At 42.9% G+C, this 20,289-nt stretch overlaps 1 long non-coding RNA gene across 1 annotated transcript; it reads left to right on the top strand.

The window, feature by feature from the left end:
* The first annotated feature begins 6,224 nt into the window (after positions 1-6,224).
* On the top strand, positions 6,225-11,513 carry LOC122443303. The gene is made up of 2 exons (XR_006269973.1): positions 6,225-6,399; positions 10,028-11,513. It is a non-coding gene; the product is annotated as an uncharacterized LOC122443303 (long non-coding RNA).
* Positions 11,514-20,289: the final 8,776 nt, after the last annotated feature.

Here is a 20,289-nt window from a genome sequence, read left to right as displayed (position 1 = left end):
GTCTGAAAAAAAAAAAGAGAAAATACAGACTGGGACTTCCCTGATGTTACAGTCAGTAAGAATCCACTTGCCAATGCATGGGACATGGGTTCAATCCCTGGTCCAGGAAGATTTCACATGCCTCGGAGCAACTAAGCTCACATGCTGCAACTACTGAAGCTGGTGAGCCTAGAACCTGTGCTCTGCAATTAGAGAAGCCACTGCAAGAAGCCCTCAAGCAGCAACAAAGACCCAGGGCAACTATAAATCAATAAATAGAATTATATTTTTAAGTGTTAAAAAAAAGAAAGACAGTCTGACAGTTTTCAGCAGATGCCTAAAATTTCTGGAAAAGCACAAGAAAAAGATCCATCCTGTCTGTCCCTTGAAATTTGCCAAGTCCGTTCTCTAGAACGTCTTCCCTTAAACCTCTAGATGGAGAGGGAAAGCAAGAGTAAGAAGCAGGTAGTACTGCCAGAGCACAAGTCAAGGGCATGCCCACCCTGAAAACTTCTCAGCCAGACTTACAATCAGCTGTTTAAGTTGTTGTCATGTAATTTCAAGGACATTCTTTTTCTCCAAAAAATGTGGTCTGAGATTCTACTCCCTCCCTATACCTCCCTGAGGGTGGCCTCTCCCATTTCTTCTGATAGATGGTTAGGGAAAGAATGTTTCTACCATGGTGACAATGATTTTTCACAGTATATGATAGCAAGCATTAAGGAAAATTTATAGATTCTATCTCAAGCCACACAATTTGGCATGGAACAGTCTCACCCACCATTCAGACTTTGAAGCCTGCTCCAGTTCATTTCAAAGTTCACACATACTGCCAGTCTCCATTTTGCTTTTGTTTAGTCACCAAGTCATATCTGACTCTTTTACCACCCCATGGCCTGTAGCCCGTCAGGCTCCTCTGCCCATGGAATTCTCCAGGCAAGAATACTGGAGTGGGTTGCCATTTCCTTCTCCAGGGGATCTTCCTGACCAAGGGGTCGAACCCATGTCTTCTGCATTGCAAGTGGATTCTTCACTATCTGAGCCACTGGTTTGCTGCCGTTGTTCAGTCATTTAGTCCTGTCCGACTCTTTGTGATCCCACGGACTGCAGCACACCAGGCTTCCCCGTCCTTCACCATCTCCCGGAGCTCGCTCAAACCCATGTTCATTGAGTTGGTGATGCCATCCAACCATCTCATCCTCTGTCATCCCCTTCTCCTCCCACCTTCGATCTTTCCCAGCATCAGGATCTTTTCTAATGAGTCTGCTCTTCGCATCAGGTGGCCAAAGTATTGGAGCTTCAACTTCAGCATCAGTCCTTCCAGTGAATATTCAGGACTAATTTCCTTTAGGATTGACTGGTTTGATCTCCTTGCAGTCCAAGGGACTCTCAAGAGTCTTTTCCAACACCACAGTTCAAAAGCATCAATTCTTTGACATTCAGCTTTCTTTATGGTTCAACTCTCACATCCATACATGACTACTGGAAAAACCATAGTTTTGACTATGTGGACCTTTGTTGGCAAAGTAATGTCTCTGCTTTTTAATATGCTGTCTAGGTTCATCATAGCTTTTATTCCAAGAAGCAAGCATCTTTTAATTTTGTGGCTACAGTCACCATCTGAGCCACCAGTTTAGGCCAGAACTATTTATCCCTTGATCTCTAAAGAAGCAGCATTCTTTCAGTCTGAACTCTGGGCCCCGCCTTCATGGCTCAAGTAGAAACTACCCTCCTTATGCCCATACAAAGTCAACTCCAAGAGTTCATCTGTATTTTGTTTAGAGAACACTTCTAAACTAGTCTCTTCTTGGCTGACAATTCTAAACTTTTCCTACCATGAAAATATTCTCCCTCTGATCTGTCCTCATTGTCCTCCTCCTCACTCTAAAAAAAATGCTTCTTAAAAAAAAAAAAAAAAATTACCAACTATAGAGGATCCAGAGAGTCAGCAACACATCTCTTTCAGGAACTCATCCAATTCACTCAAAAATTTTTTGATCAGATACTTATTGGGAATCTGCTATGACTATATACCTGACTTTACCTAAGAGCCGAAGGTAATAGCCAGAACTACCCATTGGCCCAAGAAAGAGGAGTCCCTTTCCTGGGTCTCACATTTAAGAAAATCCCATATGTAACTAATGTAAACAAATAAATAAGTATAGAATACAGAGGTGCCTCTGTCACTTGGGATCCTCTGCAACCTAAAATCATTCTGAACTTCTGCTTCCAGGACTGACATGGCTCTAAGCCAGGGGAAAACACTTCCCACATCTCTTGCCCAAACCCTTAAAGGTGACTGTGTCTAAGTGACAAGATTGCTTGTAGATTGTGCCTCCGCCAGACATTGCTTCCAAGTACAAGGGAGGACTAGGTGGCAGAAGCATAAAGGTTAAAAAAAAAAAGGACAAATTTGTCAATTTCTTCCTCTCAGAGGGCATGAATGGAATACATTTTTAAATAATATTTGATTTATTTATTTTTAGCTGTGTTGGGTCTTCCTTGCTGCACAGACTGTTCTCTAGTTGCAGAGAGTGGGGGCCACTCTCTAGTTGCAGTGTGCAGGCTTCTCATGGCGGTGCCTTCTCTTGTTGCAGAGCATGGGCTGTAGGACGCACAGGCTTCAGTAGGTGGGGCACATGGGCTCAGTAGCTGTGGCTCCCTGGCTGTGGAGCATGGGTTCAGTACTTGTGGCGCACGGACTTATTTGCTCCACAGCGTGTGGAATCTTCCCAGATCAGGGATTGAACCTACATCTCCCGCATCAGCAGGCAGATTCTCTACCACTGAGCCACAAAGGTAACCCTTGAAATACATTTTTATACTATGATGTATCATAGTACCAAGCACCTATTTTCCTTTTTCCCTTCATGTTTCAATGCATAGTTCTGAAAGTACTCAAAAATTAACACAATATTCCTAACAGTTGTACATTGCAGCCAAGGCACAGTTTGCAATAGCCAACAATGTTATTACTCTTAAATTTGTATATATGTAGGTTAGGACAACATGTGTGAACTTGATACCAATTCTGTATAATTCTCTGTGTATCTAGATACTGCTTTAAGATATAGTAACAACAACAACAAAAAAGATATAGTAATAAAGTTGTAATATAAGGTATAGTACTTTATATAATAAAATAATCCTTAATACAATATAAAAATGTTAATTTAACATATGTAACCCCATTATAGTGTGAGAACATGATAGGTAAAACCAACAATTAATTTGCAAATCTAACTATTGCTTTAAGAACTGTATTGATAATACCAGTTGCTATGGACTTAACAGAGCAAAATATTTTCAAATTAAATTCATTTTAAAAAACCCATAACTATAATTCAAGAAAGTCTGGCTAATTTGACATCTATTGCTGTCCGGAGAACATAAATTATGTAAAAATCTGGACTGTAACAACACAGAGATTTTGCTGAAATGAAGGCAAAAAAAATTTTTTCAGCCATGCCTTTAGAAGGTCAATCTGTGTGCCCTGCTTCCTTTAAGCAGAAGACATTCCACATTCCATTGATTCTCTGATGTTTTCAACTCCAGTATTCTTGCTAGGACTTTGGAAGGAACACGATTATATGGAAGTTAAAGAGCTATTTCTGGTATGAAGGATTTGTATGCCTATAGTAAGAAAGCTTGAGGAGTAGTACATTAGACTCTGGGGCTCTCCATATGTTTCTGGGTCACTGATGCTATCAGCATTTAACAACAATGAACAGAGGCAGGAGATTTCATGCATGGGTGGGTCATGCATTTTTTTTGCTTCCTCCCATCCCAGGGGCCTTTAGATTGCCCTTCTCCTCTGCTTTCAGCCATCCTTCCAAAGATCATTTCCTTTTCCTTTCCCAAGATTCTTACCAACCAGGACTGGAACCACCTTTCAGTCCAGTTCAGTTGCTCAGTCTTGCCCGACTCTTTTCAACCCCATGGGCTGCAGCATGCCAGGCTTGTAGACAACCATAATGTATCAAGAGCTAGAACAGGGCCAGAGAATGCCGCATAGAGAGAATATTGGGGTCAAGAAAAGGAACAATCTTGATCGTTTACAAAAGCTCTGAAACCCCAGAAAGGAGCCAGAGAGGGCCTCTAAGACAGCAGATGAACAGGATTTCCAAATGAGCTAGAAATAAGGAAGAACGGAATAAGAACCATAGGACAGGAAGGACAGCTGAGTTAGCTGGGGCATGGTGACAAGAAGTCCAATTCAGGATTGACTTAGGAAGGGACCTGAGAAGGAAAATTAGGAACAGCCATGCCAAACACAGGGGTCACTGCATCCCCATGGCATACCCTGGAGTGCGCAGGACCAAGAAAGCAGTGAGGTCAGTCAAGGACAGCAAAGCCCCTCTCCCTTGCTCCCAGCAAAGAGCATCTCTCCCCCTACCTAACTCTTGGGTTTCTTATAGATGCAGAGACATCTGTAGGAGAGACACACATAGTCACCATCCATTCACACTCCACCTCCATAACAGATACATACACATGCTCTTGAAACAGGAAGACAAAAGTACAGCCATTTTGGAAAAGGACTAGTGAATGGTCTTGGGAAAAACAGGACTTGGGAGCTAAAAACAAAGGCTCTAGGAGCCTTAGTTCCAGAGACAAAAATCAGGCTCACAGCAGTAAAAGATTACCTTTATCTCTGTTACACTAATGAGTATACTTGCCACGAGACAAGAAACTCAACTATAAATTTTAACCTCATCTGTTCTGGTGCTTTCTTACAGAAAATTATCGTGTATTTTTATTCCCTCACAGAAGCACTCCTATTCCTGATAGCTATCTTGGAGCCACCTGCTGCAAATCAAACTAGTTTCATGATTTCTGGAGATTATCGGTGATCACGAGACAAACCCTCCCTTTGGTTACAACAACAACTTGCCCCTAATACTCGAGGAACTGAGACTTTTCCCCTCATCTTCTCCCTTGTGCACAAGCTATCTCTTTCAATAAAAAGTTTTGCTTACCTAAGAGAGTCTTCTGTTGTTGTTGTTCATTACATCTTTATCACTCATTTATTTTTTTATTGAAGTATAGTTGATTTATAATATCATGCTAGTTTCAGGTGCACAGCAGAGTGATTCAGTTATACAAATATCTATATATCTATCCATATTTCTTTTCAGATTCTTTTCCCTTAAAGTTATTATAAGGTATTGAGTATAGTTCCGTGTGCTATATGCTGCTGCTGCTAAGTCACTTCAGTCGTGTCCGACTCTGTGCAACCCCACAGACAGCAGCCCACCAGGCTCCCCCGCCCCTGGGATTCTCCAGGCAAGAACACTGGAGTGGGTTGCCATTTCCTTCTCCAATGCATGAAAGTGAAAAGTGAAAGTGAAGTCGCTCAGTCGTGTCTGACTCCTAGCAACCCCATGGACTGCAGCCTACCAGGCTCCTCCGTCCATGGGGTTTTCCAGGCAAGAGTACTGGAGTGGGGTGCCATTGCCTTCTCCAGTGTGCTATATAGTAGGTCCTTATTAGTTGCCTAAGAGTCTTGTGGAAGCAACTACTCATTTCTGTGGTATTACTGTCCAAAAAGGTGGAAAGGGCCTTATAATGCTCTCACATATGTACACATAGCTTTATGTACTCCCTCTTCCAAAGAGTACCCTGATGATAGCATTATCTTTGTAGGTAAATGTGCTGAGAAGACCTACCTTCCTTCCAAAATGAAGAGCTATTGCCAGTCAAGGCTGATGCTGGTTGGAGTGCTTTGCCTGTTTTGCTACAGCTTAAAAATATCAGGGCTTCTTGTGGATTTTTATGGTGTTCCAGTGGTTAAGAATCTGCCTTGCAATGTAGGGGACACAGGTCTGATCCTTGGTTGGGGAAATAGACCCCACACGCCACCTGGCATGGACAAAAATAAATAATGAATATTTAATTATAAACAAACAAACATACAGGCGGGGAGCGGCTTGAAAGAGCTGACTCTGGGAGCTGCCTTGATTGATTGTCGAGGGTCTGTTCGCAGACATAGCTCTCTGTCCCGCCACCCCTCTGAAATTTACTATCCAAGTTAACTCCTAACAGACCATTAGTGAGCCTTGAATGCACACAAGGTGCAGATAGATGGCTTTGCACGACTGCCCTTAAGATAAGTAGGATGCCTTTGGCGCCAGGAGAGAGCTCTGGTGATTGTTATCTTAAAGATGATGTACATGGGGAAGAATTTTCTTTGGGATGCCTCTCTTCTTGGTTTAGTATATATGTAACCCTGAGAAATAAAGAATCATCGTTGACTGCAGCGATCCTCTCGACCCCATCTGTTCTGTCTCCTTATTTCTTAGCCTAAAGGAACGCGTCGTGTTGCTCGCTGAAATCTTCCGGCTGGCCCGGCAAGTGGCGCCCAACAGCGTGGAGCTCGACGAAAGTTCCTTGCGGCCGCTGCCCGTTGAAACTATTAAGGTAAGTAAGAGTGTGTGTATTTGTATATTGAGGGGCAGGAAGGAATATTGTCGAGAGTATAAACCATGGGACAAGATAATAGTCGTCAGTTGTTTGTGCATATGTTACAGATAATGTTAAAGGATCGGGGAATGCAGGTTACTAAAATGAAATTGCAGACTTTTCTTAGTTTTGTTGAGGAAGTATGTCCCTGGTTTCCACAGGAAGGGGCTATGAGTTTAGAGATATGGAAAAAGATAGGGAAACAGATTCAAACATATTATACTCTCCACGGACCTAATAAGGTTCCTGTGGAAACATTTTCATTATGGTCTTTAATAAGAGACTGCCTTGATTTTGAACATGAGGAAGGGAGTAAATTAAAACACATGCTCCCACCCGAAGAACCAATTTATGCTACTCCTAAAGTTTATGCTACTCCTAAAGGGAAAGGACCCACAAACTTTGAATTAGAATCTGCAAAACCTTTGAAGGAAAATGAGGGAACGCTGACTCCAGAGGATGAGGAAAGTTTAGAGGAACAGGCAGCTGCTTACCATAAGGATGATCATTGGGAATTACTTGTAACTGACAATTCGAATGTGCAGGCAACAGCTGCCCCTCCGACAAAGGGTCTGGAGGCACTCATGCAGAAATTATTAATAACAATAAAGGAAGAAATAAAAAGGGAAGGTAGGGATGAAGGCGCTGGTGCAATCTCTACTGCGCCTCCTGCTTATGCACCCTCAACTATTACTGGATTAGATCCTCCACCTATTTCCAAACCTGAAAATTTGTTGAATATAACTCGTGAATCACACAGTTTGTCCCCCTTGCAAAAGGCTATGCAACAGGCCCAAAGAGCTGGAGAAACTGTTCAGGGATTCTCCGCTACTTTCCCGGTATTCGAGCATGAAAACCAAAGGTATTATGAAGCTTTACCTTTCAAACAACTAAAGGAATTAAAAATTGCCTGTGCTCAATATGGACCTACGGCTCCTTTTACCCAGACCATGATAGAGAGTCTAGGAGGTCAAAATTTGCCACCTAGTGATTGGAAACAAATTGCAAGAGCTTGCTTATCAGGAGGGGACTATTTATTATGGAAATCAGAATTTACAGAACAATGTGGCCATATAGCTGAACTAAACCAGCGACAAGGGATCAATACTACATATGAAATGTTGGTAGGGGAATGCTCAATTGAACTATTTGCCTGGAGCATATGCTCAAATTTCTAATGCTGCCCGGCAGGCTTGGAAAAAGCTCCCTTGCTCTAGTAATAAGACTGAGGATCTTTCAAAAATTCGTCAGGGGCCTGATGAACCATATCAAGATTTTGTGGCTCGTCTTCTTGAAGCAGTAGGTAAGATTATAGCTGATGAGCAGGCTGGAATAGTGCTTACTAAACAATTAGCCTATGAAAATGCAAATTCTGCCTGTCAGGCTGCACTTAGACCGTACAGAAAAAAGGGAGGTCTATCAGATTACATTCGTATATGTGCTGATATCGGACCTTCCTATATGCAGGGTATTACCCTGGCTGCAGCTTTACAAGGTAAAAGTATAAAAGAAGTATTATATCAACAGCAAATGAAAAATAAACGAGGATTACCTAGTAGAGGAAATGCTGGCTGTTTTGTTTGTGGCCAGCCTGGACATCGTGCTGCCTTTTGCCCCCAACAAGCCAATTCAGGGAATATAAAAACTCCTAATTTATGCCCTAGGTGTAAAAAAGGAAGACATTGGGCAAAAGATTGTAAATCTAAAATTGATGTCCAGGGCAACCCACTTCCCTCGCAGTCGGGAAACTGGGTGAGGGGCCAGCCCCTGGCCCCGAAACAATGTTATGGGGCAATGCAGGGAAATCAGATGGTAGAAGGCGAGTTACAGACTTGTTCAGAGCCACCTCAGGGAGCGCAGGCTTGGACCTCTGTTCCTCCTCCTACACAGTACTGACTCCCGAAATGGGAATGCAGGCTCTGCCCACTGGGGTATACGGCCCTTTGCCTGATGGAACCGTCGGACTTTTGCTCGGACGTAGTAGCTCCACCATAAAAGGACTGCTCATAGCTCCTGGAGTAATTGATGCTGATTATACAGGAGAAATCAAAATTATGGCCCATTCCCCACAATGCATTACCACCATAGCTAGTGGACAGCGTATAGCTCAATTGATATTGGTCCCTGCAGTGCAAACAGGAAAAGCATTGGCTTCCAGGAGAGGGGAAGGTGCCTTTGGATCCTCTGACGCCTACTGGGTCCAGGCAATAACTAATAATCGTCCTGAGTTCACGTTAAGAATAAATGGAAAGTTGTTTACAGGCATTCTGGACACAGGAGCTGATGTTTCTGTTATTGCTGAGAGACACTGGCCCCGAGAATGGCCTAAACAGATAGCTATATCAACATTGCAAGGAATTGGTCAAACTAATAACCCTGAACAAAGTACAGAGCTGTTACATTGGACTGACCATGAGGGTCACGAAGGAGACATTAGACCTTATGTCCTCCCAAACCTCCCTGTAAATTTGTGGGGACGAGATGTTATGACTCATATGGGAGTATATTTATACAGCCCCAGTGATCAGGTTAGCAATCAGCTTTTAGATCAAGGGCTTCTTCCCACCTCGGGACTTGGAAGAAATAATCAGGGAACTGTTGCGCCTGTTCAGACAAAAAGGTTACCAAAAAGAAGTGGACTTGGGTATTTTTAGAAGGGACCTCTGATCCTCCTGTAATTCACGCAGATCCTATTACTTGGAAGTCTGAGGAGCCTGTGTGGGTTGATCAGTGGCCCCTTTCCAAAGAGAAAATTGACGCTGCCCAACAACTGGTGCAGGAACAGTTAGAATTGGGACATATTGAACAGTCTAATTCACCTTGGAATTCGCCCATTTTTGTTATTAAGAAAAAATCTGGGAAATGGAGGCTTTTGCAGGATCTGTGAAAGGTTAATGAAACTATGGAAGTCATGGGAGCATTACAACCAGGATTGCCTTCTCCCATGGCTATTCCGAGGGATGCCCACATAATAATTCTAGATTTAAAAGACTGCTTTTATACTATTCCTCTAGCACCTCAAGACTGCCCTCGATTTGCTTTTAGTGTTCCATCTGTTAATTTTTCCCAACCAATGCGCAGGTATCATTGGAAAGTTTTGCCACAGGGTATGGCCAATAGCCCCACCTTGTGCCAGAAGTTTGTTGCAGCAGCATTGCTTACGGAGTTTTTCTGCTATGGGCCTACCTAAATGCATCAAAACAGACAATGGCCCTGGATATGTGTGCGCAATTTTCAAACCTTTTGTGCCCAGCTGCGCATCGTACACAAGACTGGAATCCCATATAACCCACAGGGCCAAGGAATTGTTGAGCGGGCACATCAAACCCTTCAGCACCAACTGAAAAAATTAAAAAGGGGGAGTTTGTATGCTATTACGCCTAACAATCTTCTTAGTCATGCTTTGTTTGTTTTAAATTTTCTGAGCCTTGATAAAAATGGAAAATCAGCAGCTCAACGTTTTTGGCACTATGATAATAAAAAGGCACGGCCATTAGTCAGGTGGAAAGACCCGCTAGAAGGCAGATGGCATGGGCCGGATCCAGTTCTAATATGGGGGAGAGGTCATGTTTGTGTTTTCCCACAGAATGCCGAAGCGCCGCGCTGGCTCCCGGAAAGGTTGGTACGCACGGCAGAGGAGATCACTGGAGGAGCGAATGAGACAGCTCACAATCCAGGAGACGGTCCCGCTGCCGACAGCTCAGCAGATACATGCTGTTACAGATGGCGTGTGAGAATGCTTCCAACCCTTCCCCTGCCTCTCCTACTAGTATATTAATTTCATTATTACTCCTTTTAAACCAGATAAGTTCCATGGAAGCCAGTATCTTCTGGGCGTATGTTCCTGATCCCCCTCTTTTACAGCCTGTTGGATGGGAAATGAGTTCTGTTCCTGTGTATGTGAATGACACAATACTTTTGGGGGGGTTTTCTGATAAGCATATTTTTCCACAGAATGCCAGTATTTCTTATACGGGATCCTCTTCACAATTACCAATGTGCTTTTTCCGAAATCATAATGTTTCAGGATGTCTTACTGTTACAGATGCAGAATACTTTGGTTATGATTATGACCATGACCGCCGTAATTGGATAGTGGATATTCCTAGCATTACGAAATCCACAGGATATGCACGACGAGTCAATGGAACCGGACCTAAAGACATTCCATTTTGTGGCCTGGGGGTAAAAGGACGATATATAGCTGTGCCATGGAAACTTTGTAGAGATGAGATTGCTACTGTATATTCTATTACTAATGACACACATTCCCTTTGGGACTGGTCGCCAGACTCCAACAGGAACCCCGGAAAGGAAGGCGGCAGACAACTTGCAGCTAGAATTTGGAATCTTGGTGGCACCACGGTGTATCAGACTGAGATATGGAAGCTGTTGGCTGCTTTCGGAACAGATGGGTCCCTTTTACAGACTGGAGGAAAGACCAAAGGAGTACTATCCTGGAGAGCGTATTGGTGGAATGAGACTTGGAGATATCCTCGGGCCTGCGTACCCTATCCCTTTATGATCCTTGTTGGCTCTGTGACTCTTTCTAAAAATGCTAGCCTATATCATGTTCATTGTTTTAATTGTACCCTGACTAATTGTATAAGAGGTATGGAAAATAATTCTGGGGCTCTGATAGTTAAACAACCGCCCTTCGTCATGATGCCTGTAAATCTTACTGAGCCTTGGTATGAAGAGTCAGGGCTTGAGCTGTGGAATAAGGTGCGTACAGCCCTTGCTAGGCCACGAAGGGGGATAGGATTAATAATTCTAGGAGTAGTAACGCTTATAACTTTAATTGCTTCTGCTACTACTGCTTCTGTATCTTTAGCTCAATCTGTGCATACTGCTAGCATTGTAGATGATTTGGCAAAAAACACTTCAAAGGCTTTAGGGATTCAAGAAGATATAGATAGAAAATTAGAGGATAGACTAAATGCGCTTTATGATGCAGTAAGATTTTTGGGAGAAGAAGTGCAAGGGTTAAAGCTAAGAACAAAAATTAGATGTCATGCTAACTATCGTTGGATTTGTGTTACACCAAAAATTTATAATGATACTGAAACTCCTTGGGACAGAGTGAAATCACATTTAGATGGTATTTGGCATAATGAAAACATTTCCTTAGATCTATTACAACTTCATCAGGAAATTCTTGATATAGAAAATGCTCCTCGGGCTAGTATGGATTTGGCAGAAAATGCTGAAGAGTTTGTTAACAGTTTGTTTTCCAATTTTCCTTCGATAACCTCACTTTGGCATCTTTTTTCAGGGGTCGTGGCCATGCTTCTGGTATTAGCGCTTTTTGTGTGCATTACTCCTTGTATCATAAAGAAATTTGTCAAAGAGCTGTGGGACATCAAGGCTGTCCTACACAGTAATTATTTACGCCAAAAGAATCAGGCGTGCCATTTTATTAAATAAAAGAGGGGGAGCTGCGGGGAGCGGCTTGAAAGAGCTGACTCTGGGAGCTGCCTTGATTGATTGTCGAGGGTCTGTTCGCAGACATAGCTCTCTGTCCCGCCACCCCTCTGAAATTTACTATCCAAGTTAACTCCTAACAGACCATTAGTGAGCCTTGAATGCACACAAGGTGCAGATAGATGGCTTTGCACGACTGCCCTTAAGATAAGTAGGATGCCTTTGGCGCCAGGAGAGAGCTCTGGTGATTGTTATCTTAAAGATGATGTACATGGGGAAGAATTTTCTTTGGGATGCCTCTCTTCTTGGTTTAGTATATATGTAACCCTGAGAAATAAAGAATCATCGTTGACTGCAGCGATCCTCTCGACCCCATCTGTTCTGTCTCCTTATTTCTTAGCCTAAAGGAACGCGTCGTGTTGCTCGCTGAAATCTTCCGGCTGGCCCGGCACATACAGGTTTCCTTTAGGTTGATGACCAGGAAAGGAAGTCAGTTCCCTTGAAGGAATCTGCCCAGCCCAGGATGTGGTCCTCAGTTGATGAAATGATTGAGTAACAGTAGGAGACTGCTTATAACTCTAAAGCACATGGGACAAGTCAGATGGATGCCAGCCAACTAATATTGGACACATATGGTAATTTGTGAGACTTGTTTGTGCTCAGTCACTCAATCACGTCTCATTTTTGCAACCCTGTGGACTGTAGTCCACCAGACTTCTCTGTACGGGATTTCCCAGGCAAGAATACTGGAGTGGATTGCCATTCCCTCCTCCAGGGGATCTTCTCAAGGGCCCAAACCCGTGTCTCCTGAGGTGACAGGCAGATTCTTTACAACTGAGCCATGTGGGAAGTGATTTGTTTAGGTATTTTTAAAAGGCTGCCTCATCCCTTACTGAAGTGAATTGTCTTGACCAAGAACTTTTACTTCACCTTGTCAAATTATAAACATATTTTTATTTTTAAATCTCATAAATATGTGTATGTAAATCTTATTTTTAAGTCTGTCTTTGAGAGAAAATTTTTAAAGTAGAAATTGTGTTTATATCTGAAATAAGTAATGCAACATCCAGTTCTTATGGAAGAACTGATGAGGATCTAGGGACAGGTTCCCAGCTATCTGCACTAATCCTCAATCCCTGGTATGAGTTTTAGCATATAAGCCTGGCAAGCCACACCATCTCAGAACACTGATCAATCAAGTTCCAATACCCCTTTACTTCTAATGGAGAGAGTTGAATCAGATTTCCTGCAGACTGTGACCACTAGTCTTTGAAGGGACTCAGCATTCTTGTGCAAAAGTGAGGAAGAAAATCTTGCAGGTGGAGGTCACTGATCTGCAGCAGTCACTAGGCAGCAGTGAAATGTATGAAAACACTGGCATGATAAAAACATTGTTTCTAGGTTGGTTTCTCTGTTCCTGTTTTCCTTTACTACACATTTGCTTACTCTCCATTTAGCTAACTGACAGAAATAAATGTAAATGCTGCATTAATCAAGTGAATGTGGTGTGTCATAAATATGTTCTCTCAGGATTGCCTGTACTTTGAAATCCTGAAGCCTATGGGCTTTATACTTAATCGTATTACTCAAAATAATACACATATCCTTTCTTGTCGTTCTGGGCCTGCTGAATCCTTCAAAGTCATAAGAGAAATGTAAAAAAATCTATTCTAACTCAATTTGGTCAATCCAGTGATTCTTTATCACTGTTAGAGAATTTTCTTGGTCTTGCCTTCCCTCCCTGGGGCAAGAATCACTACGAGCCCAGAGTCACATTTAAATTACATTCCAGCAACAAGGAAGTCGAACCAGTAGAAACGTACCATGTCTATTTGTTGAATATCTAACTTGGTCCCCAAATCTATTAATAGGCTCTATTAACCTGAAAGGGCCCCAAATCTCTACTTTAGAATATATATATTTTTTAATAACTCCCCTTTTCCACGCTGTAGAAAGTACAGTTTTCAAACCACAGTCAAATGCCGAAAACCTAAATATCTAAACACTAGAACAAGGTGTTAATTCAGTTGGTAATGATACTGTCCTTAACCACAGCACGGAAGAAAAGGATGATGCTAGAGATTCCTAGAGAATTAACCTAAAACATGCTGAGATTCCAAAAACGAATATAAAGCACAAGACACAGAATCAATAATCAAAGATGGAAGAAATATTTCTTTGGCAGGAGGTAGGGAACTGGTTTTAGAAATAGGTAAACCTCATAGATTCTCACCATAGGCAATTCCCACTATTGCTTTTCAAAAGAACAGCATTCTGAAAATTCCTAAGTAGGAAAAGCAGACCACTAATAGAGGGACATATTTTGTTGCTGTAAGTCGCTAAGTCCTGTCCAACTCTTTTGCAACCCCATGGACTGTAGCCCGCCAGGCTCCTCTGCCCACAGGCAAGAACACTGGAGTGGGTTGCACTGCCTTGATGCAGGAGATCTTCCCAACCCAGGGATTGAACCTGCATCTCCTGCATTGGCCAGTGTATTCTTTACCACTGGGCCAGCAGGGAAGCCCAAAAGAGGAGTACAGACAATAATAATCCATGTCATTCCACTGAAAAAATTAAAATTACTGAGTGGACACCAAGAGAATGATACTTTAGTTAACTTTTTATTCTTATACGAAGACAACAGAGTCATTCTTAGAATACTAATACTTATTTAACTGACATTTCTTTCTGAGTGCCTTTGATGTAACAAGCACTATTCTAAGTGCTGTGCATATAGTGGTGAGCAAATCAGAGTCACCTGCATTTTAGAAATTTTGTCCCTGTGATGCTGAAGCTCAGCCTCTCTGTACATCAGTGCCAAATCAAATCTCAGAGTTCTAAGTGAAGTGGGAAAGAATAGCTTTATTGCTTTTCCAGGCAAAGGGAGACACAGTGGGCTCCTGCCCTCGAAAACTATGTGTACCAACCAATAAGGATTTGATGAGAAGTTTTATAGCAATGGTTCAAGGCTGGGGTCCCTGACATGATTAGAGTGTGTGCCGGGCCTGGTTCAAAATTGCGAAAGGAGTATGTCAAGACTTTATATTGTCACCCTGATAATTTAACTTATATGCAGAGTACATCATGCAAAATGCTGGTCTGGATGAAGCACAAGCTGGGTTTTCTATTTTTTGCTGTGCTTGTGGGAACTTAGTTCCCAAACCAGGGATCAAACCTGGGCCTTCAGCAGTGAGAGAACAGAGTCCTAACCACTGGCCCACCAGGGAATTCCCTGAAGCACAAGCTGGAATCAAGATTGTCCAGGAGAAATATCAGCAATCTCAGATATGCAGATGATACCAATATAAGGGCAGAAAGTGAAGAGGAACTAAACAGTGTCTTGATGAGGGTGAAAGAGGAGAGTGAAAAAGCTGGCTTAAAACTCAACATTCAAAAAACTAAGATCATGGCATCTGGTCCCACCACTTCATGGCAAATAGAAGGGGGAAAAGTGGCAACAGTGACAGATTTTAATTTCCTGGGCTCCAAAATCACTGTGGATGGTGACTGCAGCTATGAAATTGAAAGACACTTGCTCCTTGGAAGGAAAACTATGACAAACCTAAACAGTATATTAAGAAGCAGAGACATCACTTTGCCAACAAAGGTTCACATGTTGCAGAAAGGGGGACCCCTCCAGGGTCCAAGAGTTGGCTCTTGTCTAACACTCAGAAATGAATTGTCTGAAGAGACACATGTGCTGACAAAGCAAGAGATTTTATTAGGAAGGGGTGCCCAGGTGGAGAGCAGTAGGGCAAGGGAACCCAGGAGAACTGCTCTGCTACATGGCTCAAAGTTTTGGATTTTATGGTAATGGGATTAGTTTCTGGGTTGTCTTTGACCAATCATATGTCTCAGAGTCCTTCGTGGTGGCACACACGCATTGCTCAACCAAGATGGATGCCAGCCAGAAGGATTCTGGGAGGTGATCTGACACGTGGCGTCTCCTTTTGACCTTTCCCAAACTCTTCCGGTTAGTGGTGGCTTATTCATTCCATGTTCCTTACCAGGACCTCCTGTCAGAAAATTGCGGTGCCTGGCCAGGATGGGTGGTTTCAGTCAGTGTGCTTCCCCTAGTCAAAGCTATGGTTTTTCCAGGAATCATGTACAAATGTGAGAGTTGGACCAAAAAGAAGGCTGAGTGCCGAAGAATTTATGCTTTCAAACTGTGGTGCTGGAGAAGACTCTTGAGAGTTCCTTGGACAGCAAGAAGATCAAACCAGTAAATCCTAAAGGAAATCAACCCTGAATATTCACCGGAAGGACCGATGCTGAAGCTGAAGCCCAATACTGTAGCCACGTGATGCAAAGAGCCAACTCATTGGCAAAGACCCTGATGCTGTGAAAGATAGAAGGCAGGAGGAGAAAGGGGCAACAGAGTATGAGATTTGGGGGCTGAATGGCATCACTGACTCAATGGACATGAGTTTGAGCAAGCTCTGGGAGATGGGGAAGGATGGGGAAGGACAGGGAAGCCTGGAGCACTGCAGCCCATGGTTTCACAGAGATGGACACAACTCAGCGACTGAACAACAAGGGCCTGCACTCCCTTAATCTTGTCTCAAATGGTCAGTCTCCTAATCTTGAGACCAGCATCTCTGGTCCTGTTAACATGGCTTCAGGGGGTTTCTTGACTGCTTCTCCTCTGGTTAGCAATTGTTTGAATCTGCTATTTGGAACTCAAGGAAGACATGGGGCTGGAATCTTGCCTACAAGAAATGGGAGACAGAAAATGCCTCCAGGCCTAGGAGCCCCACAGGGTTTCACTCAGTTTACCCACACATCTTGGATATTTCTCAAACTAATTCAGTGGGGGCATATTTTAACTAAGAAAAGAAAATCCTTCTATTGAGGCAATTAAATATTGCAGTGAGCTCCCACTTTCATTACCATCATAACCAGCGACAGTGCAAGAGGAAGAATGACACTGCCTTTGGCATCAAGACTATGGCTTGAGACCTCCTATGTGGCCTGCTTCAGAGAATTGTGTGAGGATAAATTATTTATCAAATCTGGGGAAAACAGAAGTCATACATCATAAGATGAAAAGTTAGTGCAGTCATCACCAGGTGGCTCTACTGGCTTGATAAGTAAAATCAAAGATGCAGAGGGTTATAACCAAGGAGAAGTAGCTAAACTACTACATACTATTTTTAATCATAGTTCATAAGAACTCCCCTAATTTCTTTCGAAGTTATTTCAACAATATCACTTACTTCTAAAGGAAAGCAAAGGACTAATGCGAGGCATTAATTGGTACTGATGCCAAAATCTTGGCTCTCCATGCACGGATGTCAAACAGAAATACAGAGATAGAGTTATACAGAAAAAAGATAGAGTGGCTTTATTTCCTTGCCAGGCAAAGAGGGAACACAGTAGGTTAGCACCTCAAGAACTGTGCCCTCCTCCCTGGGGAATAGGGAGAAGACTTACAGTCAAGTAGGTGATAAGGATCAAAGCAGTGACAGGTTTGCATTCTTCTAATGGGTTGGTAGTAAGGTAAGGATGTGTCAACAGCATCAGCCTTCCAGTTTCAACTGGTCTGAGGTCTACCTGCTTCTTATCTGGGCAACATACCATTGTTGATAGTTAACTATAAACGTCTCCCTATTACCCAGGGAGAGGGTTTCAGTATCTGCAAAACAATTCAAAGAAATTATTGTGTGCATCCTCTGATGGGGAACCAGGACCCTGCCCCAAGGCTGCACTACTGTTTCTCTTGACTATTTCTCCCTTGTCTTGCATCTTCTCCCTTCCCTAATTAGTAACTGCTGAATCTGGCCATTGGAACTCAGGGAAGTTCATGGAGGCTGAATGAAGGCTATTTCCTATAATCAAAGAAATGGGGGACACAGAAAGGCTTTCTACCCAGGAGTCCCATAGGGCCCTGCTCAGCATCAGTATTTGTTATTGCTTAGTGGCTAAGTTGTGTCCGACTCTGCTGACAAGGGAAGGAAAGGAAAAGGAAGGGAAGGAAAGAGGAAGGGAGGGGAGGAGAGGGGAAAGCTACAGGCTGGCTTTCTAAGGGCACAGCTGAAACAACAGCTTGGAGGGAACATTCTGAAAAGATAGGGTACCATCCTTCAGGATGCAGTGTACTTATTGAATCAGAAAACTCTAAATGATACCCCAATAAGATGATTACATACGTCTGATAACCAAGGAGTAGAAGAAGGAAGGGTTTCCCTTACCATCACTCTTTCTGACCCATGGAAATTTCATGCTTTCATCTCTCTAACGCTGGGTTCTGTCAAGTCAAAGGTTCAGGTCCCCGAAGAGGATGCACTCTTGTCAAGGGATATATCAAGGGTCTCACTGAACTACAATCTACAGCTGCTGCCAAGACACTTTGGATTTCTTAGGTCTAGGGAGCAGAAGATGAGGAGTTACCGTACTGTCAGAGCTAAGTAACACTAATTAGAAGGAAGAGGTAGAACTCTTTTTTACACAATGAGAGCAGAGAAGAATTCATGTAGAACCCAAGTGATCTACTTGGGTGCTTCCCAGCATTCCCATGTAAGTGTGAGTGTATATGTACTACAATGTCAGCTGGAGAAGCATATGACTATCAAGGGTTTGGACCATTCAGGATAGAGGGTTTGGGTCCTAATACCAGACAAGCCACTATGACAGCTGAGGGTAAGGGGGGAATGAGAATGAATGTAAAGGAAGGAGAGGATAGCTGCCAGTTGCAGCCCTGAAATCAACCGCAGTAACAGTGACTGTATTTTCACCCGCCTTCTTCTAAATTTCTCTTCAAAAACGGAGTCCCATACAAAGCTTGAAGGAATCGTCTCTTGAACCTATCTGTCGAAGTAAATCTGTGTGGTTCTAGGGCAAGTGTGAAAATGCACTACTCAGATCTCCTGCTGTGGCAATCATAATTAACTGATGACCCCAACTGCCAGCCTGTGAATCTGCTACGCTTCTTATGGGCTGCTCTCAGACAATGACTGAGTGTAGCTCTGATACTAAGTCAGGCCTATTTCTCGGGAAGCACAGCTTCTCTGATAGCCACCTTGAGCTCAAAGACTCTCCATTAGCCTGGCTGAACCTTTTTAGAACTGTGCCTATCCAACCTGTTTTCTTTCCCTCCCACTTTCACAGAGGTCAGACCTGCATTGCAGACTGAAGAGTTGTGATGAGTTGTGAATTAACTTATATTTGGGGGCAAAATGAGAACTTAGAGGCCAGGAACCAGCATTTCAGATAGCTCTGAGAAACTGTTCTGAAGAGGCACGGGGCAAGATCCGTACATGTGTGATTTTGGTGAAGGAGGGGGAATACACGCAATCAAGCACAAATTTTTGCAGACGGTTGCTGCTAGTCATGTGAAGGTTACTGCTAGTTATGAGGAGCAGGCATCACCATGAAAGATGTTGCTTTTCTAGATACGAGAAGATGCAAAAATTGAGCTCATAACAATCATCTCCTGAAAATATATTAAGGACTTTTCTGCCAGTTTTTCCCAGAGCACAGAGTGCCTCATTCCTGATCTCCACTCTGAAATCCTTTCAGGTCAGCAGCTACAATAGGTCATGATTTAATCCTTATAGATGTAGATGGTGGTGGTGGTTTAGTCGCTAAGTCGTGTCCGACTCTTGGGACCCCATGGACAGTAGCCTGCCAGGCTCCTCTGTCCATGGGATTCTCCAGGCAAGAATACTGGAGTGGGTTGCCATTTCCTTCTCCAGGGTATCTTCCCAACCCAGGAATTGAACCCAGGTCTCCTGTATCACAGGAAGATTCTTTACCAACTGAGCTACCAGGGAAGCCCCAAGATGGCAAGTACCAATTTGTCATTGGCACTTGACAAATTGGCACTTGCTAACTTGCATTCTAAGTACCAATACTACCAGTAGAGCATATGTTTAAAGGTGAAGATCAGACTTAGATTGCCAAGGTTTAGAACTTACTCTCACCTAACAAGCTCTTGAATCTCAAGCCTAATATTTAGCCACCTGAACTTTCACTTTCCTTGGGTGCAAAATGGGGTTTAAATAATCTATCCTTTAGAATTATGGGGACTAAATAGGGTAGTATCATACAACAGCGCTTGTCACACTCCCTGTCACATAATGTTCTTATGGTAGCTAGTTACCTGGTTTAAAAGTACTGGTTTAATATTAAGAGAAACTAACAAGTAAGAAACATTAAATCTATTATCTATTATTCCATCAATTTGGTCCCTAAATCTGGCTTTCCTTGTTCATCTTCCCATTACTGCAGTCTCTCCATTTCACACAGGAGGTAAAAACTCCAAGACTTCAGTGTTCTCCAGAAGGTAAAACAAAGAACACTGGTAGTTAATACAAACAAAAATTCTTTGCCGTCCTGTGACGCGTTTCTAGGGAACCCAGCATAGGGCCAGCCCATAACTACCTAACCCCGCCCCTCCGATTTCTGGAGGCGGAGACAAATCAC

The sequence above is a fragment of the Cervus canadensis genome, chromosome 6, assembly GCF_019320065.1.
Source record: "Cervus canadensis isolate Bull #8, Minnesota chromosome 6, ASM1932006v1, whole genome shotgun sequence".
NCBI classification, from domain to species: domain Eukaryota; kingdom Metazoa; phylum Chordata; class Mammalia; order Artiodactyla; family Cervidae; genus Cervus; species Cervus canadensis.
This window is presented reverse-complemented; position numbering and strand designations above follow the sequence as displayed.